The 25,782-nt window shown below is 36.3% G+C and overlaps 1 long non-coding RNA gene across 1 annotated transcript; it reads right to left on the bottom strand.

Moving 5' to 3' along the window:
• Nucleotides 1–1,678: 1,678 nt before the first annotated feature.
• Nucleotides 1,679–24,761, bottom strand: LOC127442156 (uncharacterized). The gene is made up of 7 exons (XR_007897447.1): nt 24,600–24,761; nt 17,807–17,856; nt 13,101–13,137; nt 9,497–9,872; nt 8,698–9,000; nt 6,561–6,770; nt 1,679–3,885 (listed from the first exon to the last, which is right to left on the bottom strand). It is a non-coding gene; the product is annotated as an uncharacterized LOC127442156 (long non-coding RNA).
• Nucleotides 24,762–25,782: the final 1,021 nt, after the last annotated feature.

Genomic DNA, 25,782 nt, shown 5'->3' with positions numbered 1-25,782 from the left:
ACAGCTTCTGGCACATTGTAATTTGGAGTGACGAGACCAAAATAGAGCTTTATGGTCACAACCATAAGCGCTATGTTTGGAGAGGGGTCAACAAGGCCTATAGTGAAAAGAATACCATCTCCACTGTGAAGCATGGTGGAGGCTCACTGATGTTTTGGGGGTGTGTGAGCTCTAAAGGCACAGGGAATCTTGTGAAAATTGATGGCAAAATGAATGCAGCATGTTATCAGAAAATACTGGCAGACAATTTACATTCTTCTGCACGAAAGCTGTGCATGGGACGCTCTTGGACATTCCAGCACGACAATGACCCTAAGCACAAGGCCAAGTTGACCCTCCACTGGTTACAGCAGAAAAAGGTGAAGGTTCTGGAGTGGCCATCACAGTCTCCTGACCTTAATATCATCGAGCCACTCTGGGGAGATCTCAAACGTGCGGTTCTTGCAAGACGACCAAAGACTTTGCATGACCTAGAGGCATTTTGCCAAGACGAATGGGCAGCTATACCACCTGCAAGAATTTGGGGCCTCATAGACAGCTATTACAAAAGACTGCTCGCTGTCATTGATGCTAAAAGGGGGCAATACACATTATTAAGAACTAAGGGTATGCCGACTTTTGAACAGGGGTCATTTCATTTTTTTCTTTGTTGCCATGTTTTGTTTTATCATTGTGCCATTCTGTTATAACCTACAGTTGAATATGAATCCCAAAAGAAATAAAAGAAATGTGTTTTGCCTGCTCACTCATGTTTTCTTTAAAAAGGGTATGCAAACATTTGAGCACAACTATATATATATATATATATATATAAGATACACTCATGTATTACTTTATTAGGAACACTATGGTCCTAATAAATTGCCAGTGTGATCTTCTGTTGTTGTAGCCCATCCGCCTCAAGGTTCGATGTCTTGTGCATTCTAAGATGCTAGTCTGCTCAGTACAACTGTACAGAGTGGTTTTCTGAGTGACCGTAGCCTTTCTGTCAGCTCGAACCAGTCTGACCATTCTCCGTTGACCTCTCTCATCCTTCTGCAGAACTGCCGCTCACTGGATGTTTTTTGTTTTTGGCAACATTCTGAGTAAACTCTAGAGACTGTTGTCCATGAAAATCCCAGGAGATCAGCAGTTACAGAAATATTCAAACCAGCCTGTCTGGCACCAACAATCATGCCATGGTTGAAATATTAATATCAATTACATCAATAACATTCCCCATTCTGATGGTTGATGTGAACATTAACTGAAGCTCCTGACCTGTATCTGCATGATTTTATGCATTGCACTGCTGCCACACTATTGGCTGATTAGATAATCACATGCATAAGTAGGTGCAAAGGTGTTTCTAATAAAGTGCTTAGTGAGTGTATATATACTGTATATACTGTATGTGTGTGTCTGTGTGTATGTATGTGTTTACTTTGTACATATAAATTGATTAATGTTTCACACATTGGAACATTGCTGTAAGCTTTGCTGGAGGCCTAGGCTCTTTAATGTGTATGATTGTTATCCAATCTGATCTTTGTCAAATCAAAAACTTTTCATGAGATGACACTGCCATCTCCTCCACCCATTCATCAGTCTGAGTTCAGTGAAAATCACTGGGGCTTGAGCTGGCACTGCTCAGGAACACAGACGTACACAGAGAAGAACTCTACTTAACTGCTGGGTTGAATCGAGTGATGTAATGCATCTTAATCTCTTAGTCCCTTTCTGTTATATTGAAAAGCCACATTTGTTCTTCCATTTTATTGAAAAAATGGGAACCACGCTGGCAGATGAAACAGAGGTTCCATGTGCTTTAAGGGGGCATGTAGCCCACACAACTTCCAGGAGGGAAAAAAACAGAGCAACAGAGGGTGACTTTCAAAGTGGTGGACCCCTGGTGATAGGGGTCTAAACTCAAGAACCACACTGTGCTGATTAAAAGCAGTTTTTTTTTTTGTTTTTTTTTTGACTGCAGTTCTCTGGAATATCCAAAAGAAACACTACGTGGAGAAGACTGGTGGGTGGCAGAGAAGAGGAAAGTTGGCAAAAAGTAAAGCTGCCTGTCTGTTCAAGCCGATCCTTTCATACACAAGTAACACAACTGATTTAGTTTTACTGCTGACTTTGTAGTTTCTTCACATAAATGGGCAGTAGATAGCCATGCAAATTTTTGCATTCATAATTGTAGTAAGGCAAGGCAAGGCAAGTTTATGTAGCACATTTCACAATGGCAATTCAGAGTGAAATACAAGATAAAATAAATTTTAAAACCAATTAAGAACAAGAAATAGGAATACAAAGTTATAAAATAAATTTAAAAAAGTAAAAATTATTAAAATGAATAAAAAAGAAAAGAAAAAGAATGAAGAAATAAAATGATGCTGTATAATCAGTAAGTGCAGCACAGTGCTCAGTGAATAAATGCACAGATAAAAATATGTGTTTTTTAGACTGGACTTGAATGTGGCTACTGTTGGAGCACACCTGACCCCTTATGGAAGCTGGTTCCAGCTGCGGGTGGCATAATAGCTAAACTCTGTCTCACCTTGTAGTGCCAAACACATCATGCCAAGCATTCAGATTTAGATGCTAGATAAATTGTTTTCATTCCTGTGGATTTAGTGGACTCAATGAGGCATGGATGCATACATGTACCATATGGTCACCATATCATTGTGTGTTTGGGTGTTATTGACAAGTTTTAGTACTTATCCTTAATATAATGTTTAATTTTCTGCATCGGTAGATGTTATGGTTTTCCTTAACAAAATCTAACCAGTCCAAATGTCATTGCATTTGTGTGAGAGTAAAAACTGAAAAGTTAACACTAAAATATAACATCGCTTGCATAGTCTTTATGCTCAATGAAGCTTTGGAATTGTTTCTCCATTCTAGTAACTGAGATTTAGAGCTTGTTTTAGCCTCCTTACTTACAGTGCCTATAAAAATATGGATGTTTATATATTTTATTGTTTTTAATATTGAATCAAAGTGAAATTATGATTTTTTTTTACACTGATCAACAGAAAAAAGACTTTCATACCTAAGTCAAAACACATTTCTACCAATTAGTCTAAATTTATAAAAAATAAATAAAATTAAAATAAAATTAAAAAATTAAACACAAAATACTTGGTTGTATAAGTATTCACCCCCTTCAAGTAAGTATGTAGATGCACCTTTGGCAGCAATTACAGCCTTGAGCCAATGTGGATGGGTTTCTATCAACATGGCACATCTGGACACTTCAATTTTTCCCCATTCTTCTTTGCAAAACTGCTCAAGCTCTGTCCGGTTTTGTGGGTATCGTGAGTGCACAGCCTTTTTCAAGTCCATCCACAGATTTTTATTTGGGTTAAGGTCTGGACTCTGACTTGGCCACTCCAGGACATTTACAGCGTTGTTTTGAAACCATTCTTGTGTAGCTTTGTCTGTATGATTGGGATTGTTGTCTTGCTGGAAAACAAATCTTCTCCCAAGTCTCAGTTCTCTTGCAGACTGCTTCAGGTTTTCCTCCAGGATTTCCCTGTATTTTGCAGCATTAATTCTACCCTCTACCTTTACAGTCCTTCCAGGGCTTGATGCAGAGAAGCATCCCCACAGCATGATGCTACCACCACCGTGCTTCATGGTGGGGATGGTGTATTTTTGATTATGTGCTGTTTTCGGTTCGTGCCAAACATAGCGTCTGGTTTGATGGCCAAAAAGCTCAATTTTGGTCTTATCAGACCATAGAATCTTCTTCCAGCTGACTTTAGAGTCTCCCACATGCCTTCTGGCAAACTCTAGCCGAGATTTCATACTCCCAAAAAGCTGTGACTGATGAAGAACCTGGGCAACAGTTGTATGCACAGTCTTTCCCATCTCAGTAATGAATACTTTTTATAGGCACTGCAACCGCAAACAGAGCATTCGTTATTGAACTGAAAATACATACATACTAGATCTCATCATTTTGCATTATTCCAAAAGTTAATTTAAAATCATTCATAGTTCAGTTAGTTAAGCTCCAGACAAAGTTCTGTCTGACAAATAGAACCATTTCTCCTTAATTTCTCTCCTCCTACTTTAATTGCCATTGGGCAGTGGAATAGTTAGATGACTGGATTTGGCCATGACAGAGTAGGCTGCCTTATCCAACTAAATTACATATGCCACCCACCACCAAAACCACCTGAAGGAAACCCAGAATGAAAACACAGTTTAATGGATTGTTCATAATTACTTACAAAAAAATCACAAAATCCTAGACTCTCATACGTACCTTGAATATGTGTGGCAGAAAAAGTCTGCTGCAGCAGAATGTTACAATATTTAACACAATACTATCCTTTTTCTATACTGTATTTTTTAAGTATCTAATATACTGTATGAGTAACCTACCGTTCAGTTGACATGGAAATGTAAAATTTTCCACAATGAGCAAAGAAATTAATCTGATGTGAGAAATTCTGAGAAAAAACAACAACAACAAAGTGTTTTTTGCTATGCTGTTCTATTTAGTGCTGTTTCATTTGTCATAAACTGCATTATATTGCACTGAATTACATTCATGTTTTTAAAGGTGCTATATGTAATATTTTTACTGTAATAAATCATAAAATGACCATAATATGTCATTAGAGAATTAGGAAACATGCTAAGTTGAAATACTGGCTTCTCTGATAACAATGCTAGTATATTCTACTTTGAAGTTTCCATTCTGGGTAATTTCTGTTTATGTTTTGGCCTGTGTGAACCCACCCACTCACCAACAATATTTCGACACCACCGGGTTGCCAGATTTGAACAAGTCATGGATCATAATAGATTCCCCTCGACCTAAAAAGCCACGCCATCCATCTAAAAACCACTATGACCAGAGGCGTAGTAAAACAAGGATAAATATTGGAGATGTCTTTGGAAGATGGAGACAGCTTAAAGCCCAGAAATCCTTTAAAACTTAAAACTGATGCTGAGTTGGCTAATTTTCTCCTTAACAGGTAAGCATTGAGCGTCACCTAAAATTAGCTATCTAATTTATCTCGGCTACTAGTAGGGATGCACATTTTGAGTAAATTCAACATTTGAGTACTTGCATTCATACTCAGTGTTTCATGTGTAGCCTGGTTTCAAGGCAGCGAGACACAGCCGGTGAAGTGATCCCGACTAATGTGGCGGAGCGGACGGCCCACGGCTGTTTACTACCTCGGCAACAACCAGTGTGACAGAAAAATACGACAGAAACCACAAGCTTGACTCAAAATTGACTCAATTTTTGAATGAGATTACCCTATACGTTTAATGAATACTGATGTCCAAATCGAGTAACATTACTCATGCCCCTCCCTAGCAACTTGCTACAGTTTTTATCTATCTAATCTAATGTAAACCTTACATCTGTTTTAGAAGAGTTTATTGTATTTTGTGACTGAATCCATAAATGTGGTGAAATGTTGCTAGCGTTAGTTTGCTAGGTAGATATTTTAGTTCAACGGTGTACAATTTTCTGTGTACATAGATTGATTATGGCATATTCTTTTTAGCTACGAGGGTCCTCATTCTGGCAACCCGCATAAGCTTGGAGTCTGGGGCGGGGCAGACAACTCTCCAATATTTCGAATTTGGACTGCAGTGCCCATTTCAAGCGCTTGTTGTCAATATTACATACAGCACCTTTAAACATTTTTTTATTAAACTAGTTGAAGATTTTGTTTTTCATTTTGTTTGCGACAAAACAAGTTTGGTAACAAAATAATGTTTCCTAGGTTATGCAATCATACTATCCTCATCTTGACCATTTAGCTAATGCCCTGTTCACATTGTCAGCGACTCGCTGCCACAAAGCGACAGGAAACTATTCAGTTTCAATGAAAGCTGGCAACTTCCGGTGACACGAGCAACAGCGAACATTCACAACAGGATGTAGGCGTGTCAAGAGATGCGAAAAAGTTGAGAAAAGTTTAACTTTATGGAAATGCAGAGCAATATCGTACCAATAGGAGTGAAGATGGTGAAGCTCACACAGTCCATCCCCTGTGAGAAACTAAGTCATGTGCAGGAAAGATGGAGAAGTTAATGTTGTCATCGATTTCACTGTTCTATACATTAACCAAATACATGTATATAATAAAAAAATAATTGTCGGCATTCTGAGTAAATTTGATTAATAAATTCATCGATCGATTGTCTTTTTAATGAAATGATGCATTGAGCACTGCTGCAGGTTATATAAAAACATTTAGTCTTACCTGCAATATATCTCATCTGTGATCAGATTTTAAGCTATGGCCAGTTGTGTAGCCTACCAATAACATTAGAGAACAGCAGTAGGAATGCCCACTAGTGACATAGAGTACAGAGATTAGCGACATCTAGCAAACAAAGTCGCTGACAATGTGAATGGACAAAATTACTGCAAATTTCATGTTTGAGGTCAGGTGTGAACACAATATTTTTAAAACACTGTTAAATTTTGCTCTAGTAATTTCCCTTAATGAGATGTTCTATCAGAAGTACCTATGTGTGAACAGCACATGTGGTACATTTACCAGTAAAGGCAACCCAACGATTTTCCTGTAATTTACCTGGTTGCATGTGTGAAAGGGGCTAATGACTTCACAGACAGGCCGACTCTGGAAGTGTTGTTGAACGTATGGGCACTTGTGAGCTCCAGTTTCCAGGTAAAATGTACCCATTGTACAAAGGGGTCTCAGTTTGTACCTGGGAGGTAGCAGATGCCCGAATCCTGCCGCCATCCTCATCCTAACCATATGGAGCCTGTAAAGCTAAGTACCCTGCAAGGAACAATCAGAGGCACCTTTCTTCCATTGCGGAAAAATTTCTATAAAGTGGCACATTTTAGTTGTAAATGATCTAATAAAGTAAACAGGAATTCATTTTTTTTTTTTTTTTAACTCTACCCCCTAACCCAAATCCCAACCCTAAACCTAACCATCAGTGGAATAAAAACTATATTTTAGAGCAAAAATGCAACCTTCGAATCACACTCACAATTATTTATGCGAATGTGATTACTTCTGGATCACATGGGACCAGATCTCAAGTCTCAGTTTCACTAGACGGAATTTATTCACTCTAAAAATATTTAAGACTTGCTATTTTTAAGATTTACGCATTTCAATTTCATAATACATTTCCATCAAATTTTATGTAACCTTTAACAAAATTTAATTAATAAAACTAAAAATCATTAGTTTTTTATTGAATTTTGTGAAAGATAACAATTCAATTTGATGGAAATTTGTTATGAAATTTAAATGCGTGAATCTTGAAACTATCTTTGTGAGTGTTCATGCTTGAATTAATGCAAAAATGCCTGATGGTGGATGCTGATTGTCAGTAATTCACCTAAATGGGGTTGATTTCAGGGAACATGAATTTGAAAGCAACATGTCAATTTGCCTTGTGATCATGTGAACCCTTTGCCATTTTATTCTTTCCACCCACCACTGAATTGCATGCTCAGGATTTTGAGATATCTAAGGCAGTGAAGGCTACGCAGGCAGCATTTCTCAATTTTCGGACACAGCCCAAATGTTTCCATTTGCATTTCATTTCTTGGTGATATCTGTAAATTCTAAGTGCTTACAATTCATGACTTAGTCTAATCAGTGAAACACATTATCTCGAATCTTACCATCAACATGATTGTGGGAAGTAATGCTTTATTTAATTTTTACAACAGTGTTAACTTGTCTAGAATGTTCTGGTAATAAAATAAAAGCTTTCATTTTCATTAAGGATGTCACGTATTATGACGGATTTTCAACAGCAACCACTGGGAGTCGCTAAGATTGATTATTATGCTCTGTCCTGTTTCCTTTGTGTATTTATTTATATTAAAGGTGCAGTATGTAAGATTCAGAAACCCTTGTTATTAATGACACCTGTGGCCATTAAGTGAACTGTAGCCAGCTACCTGTTGCTCGTGCTCGCGCACACACTCCATAGGGATGCGAGCGAGCATCGACCAAAACAGTGACGTAACGTACAAAGAGGCTGAACGTGATTCAGCGGCATCATGCTGACAGATGAAGTAGCATAATTAAAATGACACAGTTATGATACAAACTTTGAGACTGTATATTATATTTGACCCTCCAGTGCTGGAACAGGGCTAAAACAAAGTGTGGATATAGGTCTGGCTATGCGAGACTGTAGTTTGAAGTAATCACTTTTCTTAGCATGATACATTGACTGCATTTATATGATAGCCTATGTCGTCGTTAGCTAGCTAGCCAGCTTTATCAATAGCTATTAGCTAAATTTGGTGGATGATGACAGTAGCTGTTTATAAAATAGACTGTACATTATAAATATGTTGACACAATTCAGTATTGAAGTGATTCCATCACAACTGTCATCTTGATATATCGATGCGCTATTGTTTTATAATAATATAGTGTATATATTTTCTGTATAACCAAGTTATATTACACTAATGAATGGAGCTTTTTTGCATGATCTTGAACATTGTCTAGCATTCATTTAATGTATTATTGTAGTTTACCTTGCTGAATAATTACAGATTAACATTGACATTAACCTGACTTTTAGTATAAAGAGAAGATCATTGAAATTATTTGAAAGTTACGAAGCAAGGTAGCTTGCAATTCATCAGTGTTAGCAGGCAAGATCAAGTTATCTAAAATGATCCTTATGGCACTATATTTCACATGCTTTGTGGTCATGTAAGCTTACCTGTCCAATAAGAAGAACGCCAATTCAGAGTCGGTTTTGGGTCCCTCCAGGAATCAAATACCCTGCCAATGTTCACTCTAGTTTTCACTTGACCACGATCACATTCCCGCTTAGCCAGATAGGATTCAGTAGATAACATAGCTACACTATGTAACTTTTGGCCCTCTAGTGGTTAAAAAATAAAACTGCACGTGTCTTGCGGAAGACCATTGTTTTGGTAATGACGCAAGTTGTGCTTCAGCTCTGCTCCTCTCCGTGGATGAATGTGGTTCGAGGCAATGGTGTACACTGGATACAGGACATCTTATCAGAGCAAATGGACAAATAAATAATGAAAGAAAGGAAAAGATGGATATCCGAAAACATGTCTTCTGAGCAGATACTGTAAGTGTCATATTTGATGCTGTTGTTTTAACTTATTGGAAATTATTGATGTTTTGAAATAAATGATGTTACAAAAGTTAGGCAAAGTTTGTTAACATTAGACACAATGATTGCTAGTCTGATAAGTTCAAACGTTGTAAAGTTTTTATAACTGCAGGATATTCTGGCCAAATAGACCATGGTTGTAACTAATTTATAGATTGTCATTGTTACCAACCAGTGGTCAACATCATTTCAGTGCTCACATGTCCTTGGCTAGCCTAGGACTAAAGGATTTATTTATATAAATTATTGCCATTATAAAGACAAATACACATGTGCTAGCAAGTGAAAAGTTCTTCACCGATTACAGTATAATTATTGTATTTTACTACTTACACAATTGTACATAAACCATATCAATAAAATATCTTACCTGTTGAGTAAGAAAAAAGCCATTTCTGGGTTGCTTTTAAATCCTTTCAGATCTCGGAGTTGTCGCCATCTCTGAAAAGCCAAGCCGATGTTGATTCAGGTTTTATTACGGACTCTCTCACTTTCTCTTTTTGCTTGTAGACTCTGCTCTGTTTGGGGTTTCTTTGTTTTTACAACTGGTGATTCCTCTGGGTTTGCCATTTTGGATGAACCATGGCAAATTTTTCTCGTTCGTTGTGACAAACTTTCAGCTACTCCCACACCATACACGCGCTACAGTAGCCGGAGCTTATTTTCTCTGTGTACGGATATGATGTCAACACACACTGGCGAATGAAGTATGTATGTAATTTCCCGTGAAATCCATCCCGACAGCTCTAAAATATAAATCATTATTATAGATTTATCAAAGTGTATCTGGGTAAAGACATGGTTTGGAAGATGGATTTTTGTTGCACTCTCTCATTAATAACATTTTGTTATTTTTTAACAAAAAAATTAGTATCCTAATGCAATGAAATGAATACATTTTGAAGTGTCAATGAAGTGGCCCAAAGTGTCCAAATATGTTGCTATACCCCTGCTGTGTTGCCTAGTTTTGATCTAATCTTGAATGTTGTATTCCAGTGTAACTTGGTGTATGATTTTTGTATTGAAAATTCTCTGATCTTTGCAGTCTGTGTTCCATCCGTGTTTTGATTAAAAGAGCTAAACACTGGTTTGAAATTCACTCTTCTTGAGGCTTTTGTTACAAAGGAGAGTATCATGTTGGTTTAGTCCAGATAGCTTAATAAGTAGAGAGGTAATTCCTCATTCTTCACAATTCCTTCACTTTGTGAATTCATGCACCCTGCCTTCCCTGAGAAAGGCTGACTCTTAGTCCTGGGCTGGTGCTGTGTATCTGAATCCACTTTTATCAAGCTAAACAACACACACAGTCTACCGCAACCCACTCGCCTTGACAGCCGGTTAATTGACATCAGGCTGGTGAGACGCATAGAGCAGGGAAAAAGCAACAAATAAATTTAAAATTTGAGGGTTCAGTTACGGATAGTTGTGACAGTCTTTTACTTCTTCATGACAGAAAGTTTGGCTTAAACTCACAAACCATATATCTCTAACAAAAAGCCATCTGTCCCTGCTCTCTTTGAGCGTGAGAGGATGAAGAGAAGATGATCTAGTCACACGCAAGCTGCCTAAACGCTTATTATATAACTGTGGAGGGTCCACAGCTGCAATAAATCTGTGTGCTTTGTAAACCTAAATGTCCCTCTTCTTGTCTCATCATTTGATACTTTCCTCAACAGCAAGGCTGATTAAGAAGACGGTGTATGGATGGCATGTGATGTTTTTGTTATTGTGCTCCTTTGGCACACTGGAATTTTTGTTTGTTTTTTTTTTTGGGTGAATTTACAGTATAACCAAGCTAATAGTTGCAGTATTTTCACAGTAATTTTCACAGTAGTAGTACAACATTTTATTACAAGTAAATGGCAACTGCTGAAGAATCACATTAATTAGCTGTCTTCATTACAGTAGTCTCTTGTACAGTACTTTGCTAGTACTTATCAATTTCAGTATTTACTTGTTTTATTAAAAATTGTAATCGTTGATTGTCACCATTGTTCTGTTTGTATGCTGAGTGTTGATATCTCTGGTTGACAAGTCATCAAGTCATAATAAATAGTTCACTAGAGATATCAACCATCAGCTCACCACGATAGCATTACAACCCATTATATTACTGTACTAAAAATTACAATATTGCAAATTTTACCAGTAATTTGTTGTGTTATGACAGAAAATGACATAGCCTATAATGTTTTGACAGTAAAATCCTGAATACAGTATTTTATTGTAACAAATTACTGTTAAATCTTGTAAAACCAGTTTTTTTACAGTGTATGAATTCAGACAAAAAATAGAACTTAATGCCAGTTTGAAATGTTTTTTTTTTTAAATTTATTGTGTTCTTTATATCTTTTCTTTTTGTAGTCTTGCAGTTCATAATACTCTATAATTCCCTTGTTAAGATGAAACATGATAGAGTTCTTTACGTAAGATTGACATATTAACAGCTAATTAGATGAATTATTACATAGCCTGGTGCAAGTGATCCAGTTGGAAATGTATCTGGAAAAACTCTGCTCCTATTATTTGTTTAAGACTCAAATTACAGGAGCAGCCTTCCTCCATGGTCTTTAGATCTTGCCAGATAACATCAAATTGACTCTTTGGAGTAAGATCCACAGAGATGACAGCACTTTCAGTAAACCACAGAGTCTTCGAAAGCTTCCTTGGTCTTTAAGGGGCTTAACTCCGGTTCCTGCTGAACTGAGCCAGTGTTAAATACATCAACTGTTATCAGCTCAGTAGGCACAGGAGGTTGAACCCAGGGTTGTACCCCACACTGGCCTCTCCCTGTTACAAAGCTCTTATGAAGAATTGGAACATCCATGTTTTCCTTCTGATTAATCTTATATCCATTAGAGGCAGAGGTGGGTAGTAACACACTACATTTACTCTATTATATTTACTTGAGTAACTTTTTGGAAAAAAAAAATACTTTTAGAGAAGGTTTAAAAGTGGATACTTTTCACTCTCACTCAAGTAAATTTCGAATGAAATTCTGTACTTTTACTTCATTACAATGGGCGGCATTCCTGTCATTACTTTACTGGGTTTAATTTTAATTAATGTGTATTTTATTGAGAGATTATTGAATGGGACTTTTACGACAGCAGAAATTCACACAGCTACACGCGCTGACTTAGACTGTCACAGTCCATCTCTGCTGCAGCATCAAGCTCTTCAAATTGAAACACTTTCTTCGCTCCACACAGTGAAAAAAAAAATAGTTTTGTCATGCAATGCCTTCATTTAACACCAAGACAAGCGGATATTTCAAGATTAAAATTGCAGCTCTAATTTAAGGCAGCACGCTGTGGTAAATTTTGGCTCTAATGATAACGCAGGCTTTTCTGTGACATGGTGATGGTCATTTTCAGGGTGATTCTGTAAATATGGGCTCTTGTGACATCAGTTTTTAAGTGCACATTTTTAAATCTGCAGCAATATATCAGTGCGCTATGTCCCGCATCCGCATGTCATAAGCAGTATTTACGCATTTAACCCACGCCCTCACAGGTGTACTGGAAACTATCGCAGCTAATTTGGGTGGATTAACTGTATAAATCCATGTAAACATCCACGTTCAGTGTAAAAGCCTTTTGCTCCGCTGATCGTGTTATTGACAACAGGAGCACGAACAGACAGCATTTCTTCGTGTGGTGCCCTACGCAGGCTGCGTACTCTGCGTTTAGGGAGTGGCGGTACTGCTGTACAGAACTAATGATCTCAATTCTTTCAACACAGAAAATTGTAACTACACTGAACTAACAACTAAAAGCTATGAAATAGTGAAAATAGGCATTAGTAAATCATGATCTTGTTTTGGTTTATATTTCCCTGTGGGACATTGTTCACATTTTCACTGTAATAGTTTTCCAAACCTCTCTTCTTATTGACAAATTCATCCAGATCTGACAAGAGTCCTTAAAGGGATAGTTCAACCAAAAATGAAAATTCTCTTATCATTTACTCACCCTTATGCCATCCCAGATGTGAATGACTTCCATTCTTCTGCAGAACACAAATGAAGATTTTTAGAAGAATTTCTCAGCTCTTTTGGGCCATACAATACAAGTGAATGGGTGCCAAACTATCTCTATAATGTGATAGCTCAGCCATAATTTAATATTCCATCATCATTTCCCTACCCTCATGTTGTTCCAAACCTTCTATATTCTGTGGAACCCAAAAGTTGTTAAACAGAATGTTAGGGACTGACAGCCTCAGTCACCATTCACTTTCAATATATATATATATATATATATATATATATATATATATATATGTGTATAATATATATATTTTAATTGGATACTGTCTTACTCTTACTCAGGTAATTATGTTAGCACTTTTACTTCTACTTGAGTAATTATCTAATTATTCAAATCTACTTGAATAATAAATAAAAGTAATTGTACTTTTACTTGAGTACAGTTTTTGGCTGCTCTACCCACCTCTGATTAAAGGATCAATATCAGAGCCTTTCCAGCTAGATTTCTTAAAAATATAAACCAGAAAAAATATTGTATCAGATCTGCAAAGTCTTACATAAAAAAAATAAAAAAATAAAATAAAATAAAAAAAAAAGACAGATCAAAAATCAAAAACTAAACAGCACAATCTGTACATTATTCCAAACTTTTGGCTTCCAGTGTATGTTTTTATATATATATATATATATATATATATATATATATATATATATATATATATATATATATATATACACTATCATTCAAAAGTTTGGGGTCACTTGCCTGAAATGTTTCTCATGATCTTAAAAACATTTTGATCTGAAGGCGTATGCTTAAAAGTTTGAAATTAGTTTTGTGGACAAAAATATAATTGTGCCAACATATTAATTTATTTCATTACAAAAAAAAATGTTATTTAAAAAAAAATATGTTTTTGAAATGGATGACTTGGACCAAATAATTAAGAAAAGCAGCTACTAAGTGCCCAGCATATAGATGGGAACTCCTTCAATACTGTTTAAAAAGCATCCAAGGGTGATACCTCAAGAAGTTGGTTGAGAAAATGCCAAGAGTACATTTCTGCAAAATCTAGACAAAGGGTGGCCACTTTGAAGATGCTAAAATATAACACAGTTTTAATTTATTTTGGATTTTTTTAGTCACAACATAATTCCCATATTTACATTTCTATTATTCCATGGTTGTGATGACTTTACTATTATTCTAAAATGTGAAGAAAGAAAGAAAGAAAGAAAGAATGAGTAAGTGACCTTATTTTCCTGGTCAGTGGCTGTGCTGACAGTGATTACCCCTCCGTGTGTCAATGCTGGAACGCGTGCCATAGGTTGCCGACCCCTGCCCTAAACTTTTGAACGGTAATGTATATATATATATATATATATATATATATATATATATATATATATATATATATATATATATATATATTTTTTTTTTTTTTTACAAACACTCACTGTGCAATTAATTGGTCCTAATAAAGTGCCAGACATGGTCTTCTGCTGTTATAGCTCATCTGCCTCAAGGTACAATGTGTTGTGCATTCTGAGATGCTATTCTGCTCACTACAATTGTACAGAGAGGTTATCTAAGTTACCGTAGCCTTTCTGTCAGCTCGAACCAGTCAAGCCATTCTCCGTTGACCTCTCTCATCAATAATGTGTTTCCATCCACAAAACTGCCATTCACTGGATGTTTTTTTGTTTTTGGCACTATTCTGAGTAAACTCTAGAGACTGTTGTGCGTGAAAATACCAGGAAATCAGCAGTTACAGAAATACTCTATCAGCTCGTCTGGCACAAACAATCATGCCACAGTTGAAATCACTGATATCACATTTTGCCTTCATTCTGATGGTTGATGTGAACATTAACTGAAGCTCGTGACCCGTATTGGATTTTATGCATTGCACTGCTGCCACACAATTGGCTGATTAGATAATTGCATGAATAAGTAGGTGTACAGGTATTCCTAATAAAGTATTCAGTGAGTGTATACAGCTAATTATACATCCTATAGACTAACCCAAACCCTACCCCTAAAAGAATACATTTATTTATATTTACATTATTTAATTTATTTACAGTATGAGTCATTTTTCCAAATGAGGACATTCCCAAATGTCCCCATAGCGAGGTGTTGTCACATTTAGCTAACTTCTTGGGTCAAATCCGTCCCTAATTTACAGCCCAGTAGGTACAGAAAAACCATTGCACAGACTTTAAATGTGTGTGTTTTTCTTTTTTCTTTTTTTTTTTCTTTTTTTTGACTTAAGTGGATTTGAAGCTCAGTACTGCCTCTTCTCCATTCAGTTAGGTTGAATAGCTCTCTGGCTCAGTGCCAACTTGACCAGACCACCCTATCTGAGAGGACGGGTGAGTCTGAGGATCCTGTAGTTCCTTTGGATCAGGTTCGTGTCCCTCTTCCGGTTTGCCATAGCACGGCCAGCCGTCATGTTTGTGTTCTCACCTCTTGGATGATTTTGAGTGTAGGCCTCAGAGGAGCGGAACTTAGCCACTGTGAACATAGGATTTCCGAGATCTGTTCACAGAGTGAGCTAAGTCCTGCACCTCACGAAACTTCATCAAACATCAGCATATATTTGCAACTAAATACAAAATCCAGATGTTCCCTAGGCATTGACCAAGCTATCATTGGACACTAGAATTCATTATTGTCTATATACAGTACACCGTAAATAAAATTGTTTGTCACTCACTCGTTGCTGGGGATAAATCCTTATTAGTTTACAACCCAACCTAGGACATAAAATACATTAAAGAGGTGAATTCATTCATTTTATATTATTTATTCACACTGTCTATCGAAATTTAAATTTGAATAATACTGATAAAACCTATATATACTGCATATCTATCTATCTATACATATATATATATATATATATATATATATATATATATATATATATATATATCTGTAATATAAATATTTTGAACAAAGAAAATTGTTCAGCACTACAAATTTCGAATTCTCATTGTTGTCTCAACCCTGTTTCTTCCATTTCAAAAACATTTTCAGATAAAAGACTATACTACATGCCCTGTTTAATGAATCCATTATCACATTCTTCCTCACGTGTCTAGTTATTTAACAAAGTGGTGTGGCGCTATTTCCAGAACCTACCACATGCGCCACCCATTTCAAAGACTGCGTTAGCTGCCGAAGCCACAGCTTTTTATATGCGTTGGGCCACATATGTCCATATGGAATGATAAACTATCATGTGTCTAGTTTCCCAAAATCTCAGTCATAAGACTGAGAGCCAGTGTTTATGCAGGCTAAACAAATGAGGCTAAACAAAACATATATGGTACCTATGAGATTTCTATTTCAATATATAACAGTAAATACTTATTTATCCTTTAGTCATGGTTCATTCTGAGGGTAGGTTAATGGTCCTCGGGGAATGGCGGGAAAGATTTTGATGCATTCTGTTAGATTTGAAAAAGAGGCAGGTTTGATGGCTTCATCCATCAGGGTGTAAGAAGGGTCAACTGAAGGAGACTTTCTTGAAGTAAACAGTTCACAGCCGGTTGGAAATCCCTGGCAATGTGATTTTATGTCATAATCCCAAATCACTCTGCCAGGAATCCCTCCAGCTGGCCCATTGATGAGATGACCAAGAGAAAGTGAGGAAGCAACATTTTGTATTTCTGTAGCTCATCTGGTAGAGCATGGCGCTAACAATGCCAAGGTCATGGGTTCGATTCCCAGGGGGAAAAATGTACACCTTGAATGCTTTGGATAAAAGTGTTGGCCAATGCATAAATGAAATGTTAAAACAGCAGCTAAGACCTAGCCAGTCAGCAAACTGACATACTTCGTTCCATGCTGCTTTGGAAACACACATCTCCTGTTTCACACTCTGCTAACAGGGATAATTTGCCAAGCTCACTCATACACTTGAGAAAACAGACTTTCAGTGGATACATAGTGTCCTTTGTTTACATGACCCTGTGGCAGAAAAGGTTCTATGTGTGTGTTTGTGTGTGTGTGTGTGTTCACATTGCCATTAGATGGCATAATGGGTGTTGACGGGATTTGTCCTCTTGCCAGCAAATTGTTACCAACTTTAGACGAGTATGATCCCCACATCAAAGAGTTCACACATTTAAATGGTGCTGCTCATTATGTGAAATAAGTGTAACATATGAAGTGACTGACATAATGAAAAACACACAGAAAATTGTCAGGGTCACTACAACGGCTAGATAATAGAGTTCATTTTCCGCATGAATCATCTGGGCTGTTGTTTCATGTGGTGGCTCACGACATCGGTCAGGGCCGTGAATGTGATCTGGCTCTGCTCCTCTTCTAGTGTCTGTGGAGATGTTTAGATGTAGCCATTTAAATGTAGGCAGAAACTAATTGCGTTAGAGGCCACAATAAAAGCCAGGAGGGCATTTTGTCTGAACTAAATGCAAATAGATGTTTTCAGAAAGAGCTGTGTTTGCTCTTTTAAATGTTTATTATTGTATGATGGGTGTTTATTGCAAGGGTTTATGTCATATTGGCAACTGCATGTGAAATACACTGCATGACCTAAAACGTAGGATGGCAGGTTGCTATGTCTTTAGTCAATTGGCTTTCAATCTCTTTGAACCAACATGGCTGTAATGCTCCGAGTAAAAATATTGTGTTTTCTTATGACAGTAAAAACTCACCCAAGGCTGCATTTTTTAGATTGTCTCCAAACAGACGTCATGAAAAAGATCTGGAAAAAAAGGAGGGGGACTTTTATTAATTTTGAAAGCTGTTGAAAATATCCTTTATTATCTCTGAATGATACATACACTATAAAAGTGATAATGTGCAGCTTAAGGAAAATAACATTTGCTGGAATAATGTGGTCAAGTTTATCCAGTTATATTCACTTGAGTGAAATCAGTTAGGTCAGATGTGACCACATGAAGCACAATTTAATTTATCTAACAGAACTATTTTTACAGTGTAGTACAGTAGGTGTTATGAAGTAGTCTATTTGATCTGTCAAGCTACTTTCCATATAAATAACAATGGCAAAAATTCCAATAATAAAAACTGCCAACAGAAGAAAAAAACCTTAATGTAAAAGCTCTGAAGGCTTTACAGATGGCTTCAAATATAAAGTTTACTCCAAACTTGGACAGACCATTCATACATAAGCATGTTATTCCTAATGGAGCAGATGGAAATGATTATCCTAGTTCTCAAACTATCTTATGGCCAAAGAAAATCCTGTTATCCCTGGCCAATGGAGCAGCAAACATGGCCTCTTAAAATATATATCTCAATGCTGTAAATTTGGAGGCAGATTTAAAAAATAAACAATAATCACTTTTTGCCCTTTGGTGGTATTTAATTCACAGATTAACTTTCTATCCTTTCCTTAACTTTCTAGAATGTAAATATGTGTTACATGTGATTTAGAGACATCCGTATCGAGTGATCTATTCAGTTCCGAATTAAGTGATCTATTCAGTCCTGAAACACCTGGACTCATTAGATGACAATTGCAGATGTTCTAATTGTCTCATTTGTCAATTAAGCCTGAGCTATTAGCCAGGCAAAGTTTAGTTAGTGGTCCCTGTGACTGTGCACTCATTCAGAAAGCTCAATGGTTGCAAGCGGGAAACTGTTTTCTATTTTTTTTTTGACAGATTAATACGTGTTACTTAGTTCAAATCCAGAAAGAAAGCTCAATAAAACCATTGTGACATCACTTTTGATAAGGCTAAAGCATCTTTCAAGAATCTCACCGGATCCAGTCAATTAAAGACAAGTGAAATTATACAGTATGACCTAATCTAAAAAACAATAAGTAGGCTACTATTAGATGAAAGAAGGTGAATTAAAGCTGAATCTCTGGAAAGGAACAAAAAGTAAAAGTTTCATTAATATAAATGTATAATTAAAGCTGTAAAGGAGTTCAACTTTAAAACTATTGAAACACAGGCACTTGAAGTGCAGATTTTTTCATAACTCTCATCTAATTTTCGTGGTTGGGTTTCCCAATGTGGTTTCATCAATGGCCATGTAAACCTAATTCACATTGCAGAGACTTTGGAAAAATCATTAAGCTGTTGCCATGTTTCATTAACTTATTGCAACTCATTTATGTGTATGTATAGTTTCTTAAGAAAAGTAGTGGGCTAAAAAGTTCCATTAGTCTCCATGAATCAGCCAGGCTTTGTTTAGCAGTTTTCCCATTACCCCCAAGAGTGTAAATTAAAATATCAATTTCAAGAAATGTTTTTGAAAAAACATGGTTTGGGGTTTTAGTGATAGGTTTTGTCTCTCTCAAATGTCTATCATCTTACTTGCCTTGAGCTACTGCTGCATGCCTCGAAAATTACGGCAATTGAGACCAGCTTTGGCACCTTGTATTTTCTGCTTGCATCTAGTATTTGACACTCTGTCATACCCCTGGCAGACAATCACAGGACTTGTGCTGCAACTCTGAAAAATTGCCAGCCCCCCTCTCCTCATGATTACACATGATTTTCACAGTCTCAGCTGTTATGGCTAGACGGCCGCAGGGGCAGCCCAGGACACACATGATTGGTCTGGCTGCTCTGACGCCATTGCCCTGTCCTGGTGGGGAGGAAACACTTATGTGGACAAAGGGAGCCATTGCATGCTGGGAAGTGGATGGGCAGGCTTCCCAGGCCGATGCTGCAGATAAAGTTGACTTTGTGCCCGGCGTGTATGGAAAAGGCCCTTTGGCAGGGGGCTGGGGTTTAGACAGGGGAACCATGATGCAGACAGAGCCAGCTATGTTGGTTTGAGAAACTGATGGCAAAGGTGAAAATTTACTGCAGGACTAAAGGACCTAGAGTTGCCTGCAGACTGATGACAACAACCTACCTCATGGCAATCATACAGTAGCAGTCCCATAACATATAGCACACACAGAAACATGCATGGATAAACAATGGGAAAAAGCTTTAAGTTATAGAGACTAAATGCTCCCCTAAATCTTTGGACATCAAATCTGTTATTTAATTCTTTTTTTCTGGTACATGGGACTCTGGGTTCAATTGTGATGAACATATTCTGGAAATAATCAGGGATATCAGTAATTGTGCATCAAAAATGAGATTTGCTGGTTTCTAGAGGGTCACCTCCCTTCCAGGATTTTTGGGAAATCGAATGTTTGTGTAATAATATATTATTACACATAATTTAATACACAATATTACTCAGTCAATTTTTATTGCAATTGTAAATCACAAATATTTATCCAAGTTATTCCCTATTTATTCAAAGTGAATTGAAAGGTAATGTTTGAAACATGTAAAAACATGCTCAGAAGAATTTATCACAGTCTCTCACGGATAGGTTACATTTTCCTCCAGAGGAACCACATAAAAAAACCAAAAAAAAAAAAAAAAAAACCACCTTGAGCATCCAGCCTCCGAGAAGTACTTCCAAAGACACTCTTAATTAACTAAACATCTAACAGGCCTTTAGCTTAAGAACTGTGTTGAGGTATAATAACTTTTACAGTTATTTACTGCACAACAAAATGCAGAATGCTGCATAACTTCAAAAAATGTTCTCTGAGAACACAAGAGTATAATCAGACTCAGACCAAATGTACACAACATGAGACATAAATAATATAAGATATTAAGATTTGGCTTTCCCTCTAATGTATTCAATGATGTGACCCAGCAACAGAAGTCTTAAGAAGGACCAATTATTAAAATGATAGCAATTTCGGCTTATTGACCTGGCTGGCGTACTGTTGCCGACTGCTTGCTGACTAGCAACGCTGAGACAAGTAGCTTCTGCTTTATTTTCCCACACGTAAATGAAGGTAGGGAAGATTTGGGGACTTTATTGGACTTGGAAAAATGCAATAAAATTTCTCCCTCTGAATGCACCCATCTGTTGGACCTTAGAACACTTCCTGTAAACAAGTCGTAGAGTACAAAACTTCTCACACCAGGTCTTTGCCCATAATTGCCCTTTCATCTTTACTTTCCTCTTTTTTTTTAACTCTGCTGTCTGCCTGCTGTCTTCTGCTCTTATTCACATTAGCACTGTGACACTCAGAAGGGTCCTTGACACCTTTAAGTTATTACGATGATGTTTAATTCCATGAATTTATCTTGAACACTGCTCTTTTACTTTTCAAATCTAAAAATATAAGAGATTAGCCCCATGATATGTGGAAAGCGTTTCAAAAGTTGGAGCTTGAGACATTGTTGCTTAAAGGGATAAAACAAATTGTTTCATCATTTACTACCCCTCATGTATTTTCAGACCCATATGACTTTCTTTTTTCAATGGAACACCCAATGAAATGTTAGACAGATTGTTAAGGACTGAAAACCTCAGTCATCATTTACTTTCATGGCATTTTTTCCCCTACAATGACAGTAAATGATGACTGAGGTTGTGAGTCCTTTACTTTACATCTCCTTTTGAGTACCATGGAAGATATTAAGTCATACTTGTTTGGATCAACACAAGGGTGTGTAAATTATGACGAAATTTTCATTTTTGGGTCAACTATCCCTTTAAGAATTTCCATATTGCTCTTTTTTTAAACAAATGGTCTGTTGTGCTGCTAGAACAACTAAACTATTGTAATAGCAAAATTATACGTCTCAGCAATGTGAATACATCTTTCATAGCTTATGTTTTGTTTCTTACATTTTTATTTCCTTTGGCCGGCATTGTTGAGGAAATTAGTAATGAATCTTAACCTGATTTATTCAGATATTGGCCGTTGTGATGTCATATCCCTTCCCCCTCCTCATAATTTGTTTGAGTGCATCATGCAGCCATTTCCTTTCCTCTGATCTACTCTAGTAGCCGTTCAGCTGCCAGGAAGGGCATTTTCTTACAGATGCCTATTTACTGGTAAAGACAAAACACAGGCGGTTTTGTATAACTTGAATTTTACCATATTACCGTTGCTGCTTGTAATTTACCACAATGAAATGTAGCTGAAAATCATTAGGGCTTAAGTCACAATTATATATGACTTTCTGTTAGGTAAAATTATTGTGAAAATTCAGACACAGACATCATGAGCATGACTAAGGCTGTTTTGCTGGGCACGCACTGGTCTGTCTGAAATAGAATTACAGTCCTTCAGGCCATTACTCTGAAATAAGGAAAACCTCATTGAACAGAACAGTATACATGAAAGTGGCTCTCTTAAAGTCGATGCAGTATTAAAATGAAACTAAGGTCACACGGCCAGAACGCAAAATGGCAGTAAACGCTTACAAAGATTTTAACTGTATTTACAGGATTCTGTATACCGGAGTGTTTTTTTTTTTTATTTTATTTTTTTTATATGGCATTCACACATTATTAAATCGTTTTTTTTTTTTTTTTTTTTTTGCATTATATCATTTAGGTTAACAGTATATCATTAAAAAAGAGCAAACATTAAAACAGTATAAATAGGAAAATAGTTATTTAAAAACAATATTATACTGTGAACACACTTTCTAATTGAAAGAAATCTAACTAACTTTTTAATAAACACTTCGTTTAAATCACCAATTTGTTGAAAAAAAAAAAAAAAAATATATATATATATATATATATATATATATATATATATATATATATATATATATATAAAAGAAACAAAACTCGTATCTATTTGTCCTATAATATCCTACACCAATAAATGTATGTTCAAAGTTTTGTGCAATATACTTGCTGATTTTCTACTTTGACTACAGGCTGATGTCAAAACAACACTAAAATGCAGTAACCTGGAATTGTTACTTAAAGGAGCTTTTACTACCTCATCTAACCCTTAAAATGTGTTTTGTTGTTGTAACTTATTACATTCAGGTTGATTTGACGATGTTAAATTACATTTTTGTCTTGAATTAAACCAGTTAATTTAGATGAAGCACATAGGCTAACATTTTTTTCAGTGAACTTTTAAAATCTCAAACAGTGGACACACAGAAATACTATGATTTTGTTTTTCAAACAAATTTTCTTTTTAGATTTGACACTCTAGTACTGGTTGTACATTATGGCACATTGACGTAGGTCAGTAGTGCAGAGTGCAGCTATATAGGCCTAGCACACAGAACCTCTGTTTTAATCATGTCAGTGACGTCAGGTGGAAAAGATGGCTTACTTCCTCTCTCTCCGCCAGGACGCAATTGAGACGCAAGAGCAGGAGGACAAAGCACATGCTCAGGGTCATGACTTTTAAGGGCCCCGGAATGAAATGAAACGTTCATTACTTTTGCTCTTTTTATTTTTCTGTAAAGAGAGTGAAAGAAATTCTCCTTGAAAAATTATTGTATTACTATAAGCACAGTTATTCTCTTTTTATATATGCAGTGTTTATTTTTTGTGTTTACTTGGAAACACTGTGCTCTGATCCAGTTACACTTTTTTGGCTATGTCTTTTGTAAAAAAACAAAAAATAAATAAAAATAAACCATAAAAAATATATTCATTTATAGCTTCTTTGTTATGTTGTATAAAACTGAGGCCCGGTCAAATTGTTTAACACAATATCAACAGAATCTGGCTCCAATTAATGCCAGATTAAATTGTGCCTCTACTGTGTTTCCCAGTGTGGGGAGTCTAAAAGGAAGCATGTCTAAACTATGAAGTGTTTTACTGCATATTAAATTCAGTTTGTATTTTCTCTTTAAAGCTTGTTTGATGTCTGTTTACAATGAAACTTTATGTCAGAACTGGGTTTTTTAGCAGTATGTGGGGTTAAATGCTGGTTGCAGCTTTAAAATCTCATTCCAAGCATCGATAAACACAGGGCCTATAAATGTCTCCTGCCACATTGTAATGAGCGAGATTTTCTGATATTTAAGCAGCAATTTGACTTCTACAGAAAAAATGCCAAGTTCACACTTTCCAACTGTTCAATTTACAAGCATGTAAAAGCAAAAATAAAAATGTAACACAATTTTCCATGAATAATAATAAAACAAAATTGTTTATGTATGTATGTATGTATTTATTTATTTATTTATTTTACTTTAAAAATGTTTATTTTTTCCCCTTAATTTTTGGATTGCTGTTCTCATGTCTATAGAACACATTTCATTCAACAATTTTCAGCTCCATAAAATCGGACAATTAAATCCCTTGTTTATGATTTTCAGCAATATCGGCCTACTGTTATAAAACTGGTGAGCTGGTAGGTTAGACTGTAAATTATATTCTAATTTTAAATTATTTATTTATTTTTATGCATCCCAAATGTTCATGCACGCTCTAACAGGTGAAAAGTCGCAGACACAATATTACAATGCTACAATCCACAGTACTACAAGGGAACCTGCCTCCAGGTTCAAGCCTATAAAATATATATAACAAAAGTTCAAGTGAAACACACCTAGCATCAGAGGCATTTCAATAAATTAATAAAATAAAATACTGATATCTCATACAACAGTTTTGACGTTATCAAGCTGTGTCCCAAAATTAAAATAAAAACCCAAAAAATATTTTACTCACAATTAAGTCTGGGTGACTCTCAGAGCTGAAATAAACCAAGACTGTGACATGATGTTCCTCACAGCCAGGCTAGCATGGCACCAGGGCCGTGCAGAGTGTCCAAACATGCGGAGACTGATCTCCAGTGTAAGCCCAGACTGAGTCCTGAGCAGAGCTCTGCTATGCGCTCCTCCTCTAGTCAGACTCAGGAACTGAAACGGAGGCGTACACATCATTCAGAAGTTTGTCTTTGAAAACCACACCCATCCCATAGCAAAGAGAGGAGGGGAGAGGCTGCCTTTTCCTTAAATAACACCAGAGAGGGGAGAAAACTTATGATTTCAGCCCCAAAACAAGCCTCAAAGGATAAGGCAGGAGGCTGTATTTGGAAAATAAAAAGGAAACAGAAAGCTAGTGATTTCTGAGGTCATGCAGGAAGTTTATTTTAATGAGAAGAAAACCCTTAAATGAAGCTGTACTGGGGCCTCTAGATACAGTGGGGGTCTTAATTTGCTGTTTACTTATTTTACTTAATAATTATGGTTTGTCTTTGATTGATTTGAAAAATACAGGACGTATTTATGTGTTCCACTGAACACAAGAGATTACGGATCTTTTGTTTTTTCCATACGATAAAAGTGAATTGTGACTGAGGCTAACATTATGCCTAACATCTCCTTATATGTTCCATGGAAGAAATAAAGTCATACAGGTTTGGAAAAATTAGGTTGAGTAAACAATGACAGAGTTTTCATTTCTGGGTAAACTATTCCTTTAAGTCTTAAGATTGGAAGCTTCTGTAATATGGCCCAAGTTTCACAGAGTGAAATTTTATTATCATTTACATGCAAAAGATCTCAAGGCGTTAATCTCACAGGCTTAACACCATAGTATGATCATCTCTAATTATTTTGTCTTACATCATACTCTGTTATCAACTAAAATGAAATGCGCATGAGCAAAGAGCCAATGTTTAATGACCGACTTCTGTTTACAGCATAACTGTTTGTGTTGCTAGGTAACTGGCTTCTACGTTATCATCTTAATCCAATCAGTTTCAATAATAGCCCACTTGCCATGAAACTGGATACCACATATCCACATCCATCAATACTTGATGTTCAGCTGCACAAATGATGGCTCAAGTCATCTAATTCAAGTATTAAGCCAATATTTGCTTTCTGGCCCATATCTACCAACAGCC

The sequence above is a fragment of the Myxocyprinus asiaticus genome, chromosome 6 (assembly GCF_019703515.2).
Source record: "Myxocyprinus asiaticus isolate MX2 ecotype Aquarium Trade chromosome 6, UBuf_Myxa_2, whole genome shotgun sequence".
Lineage (NCBI taxonomy): Eukaryota > Metazoa > Chordata > Actinopteri > Cypriniformes > Catostomidae > Myxocyprinus > Myxocyprinus asiaticus.
Note: the sequence above shows the minus strand (reverse complement) of the source record. Positions and strands in the feature narration are given on the sequence as shown.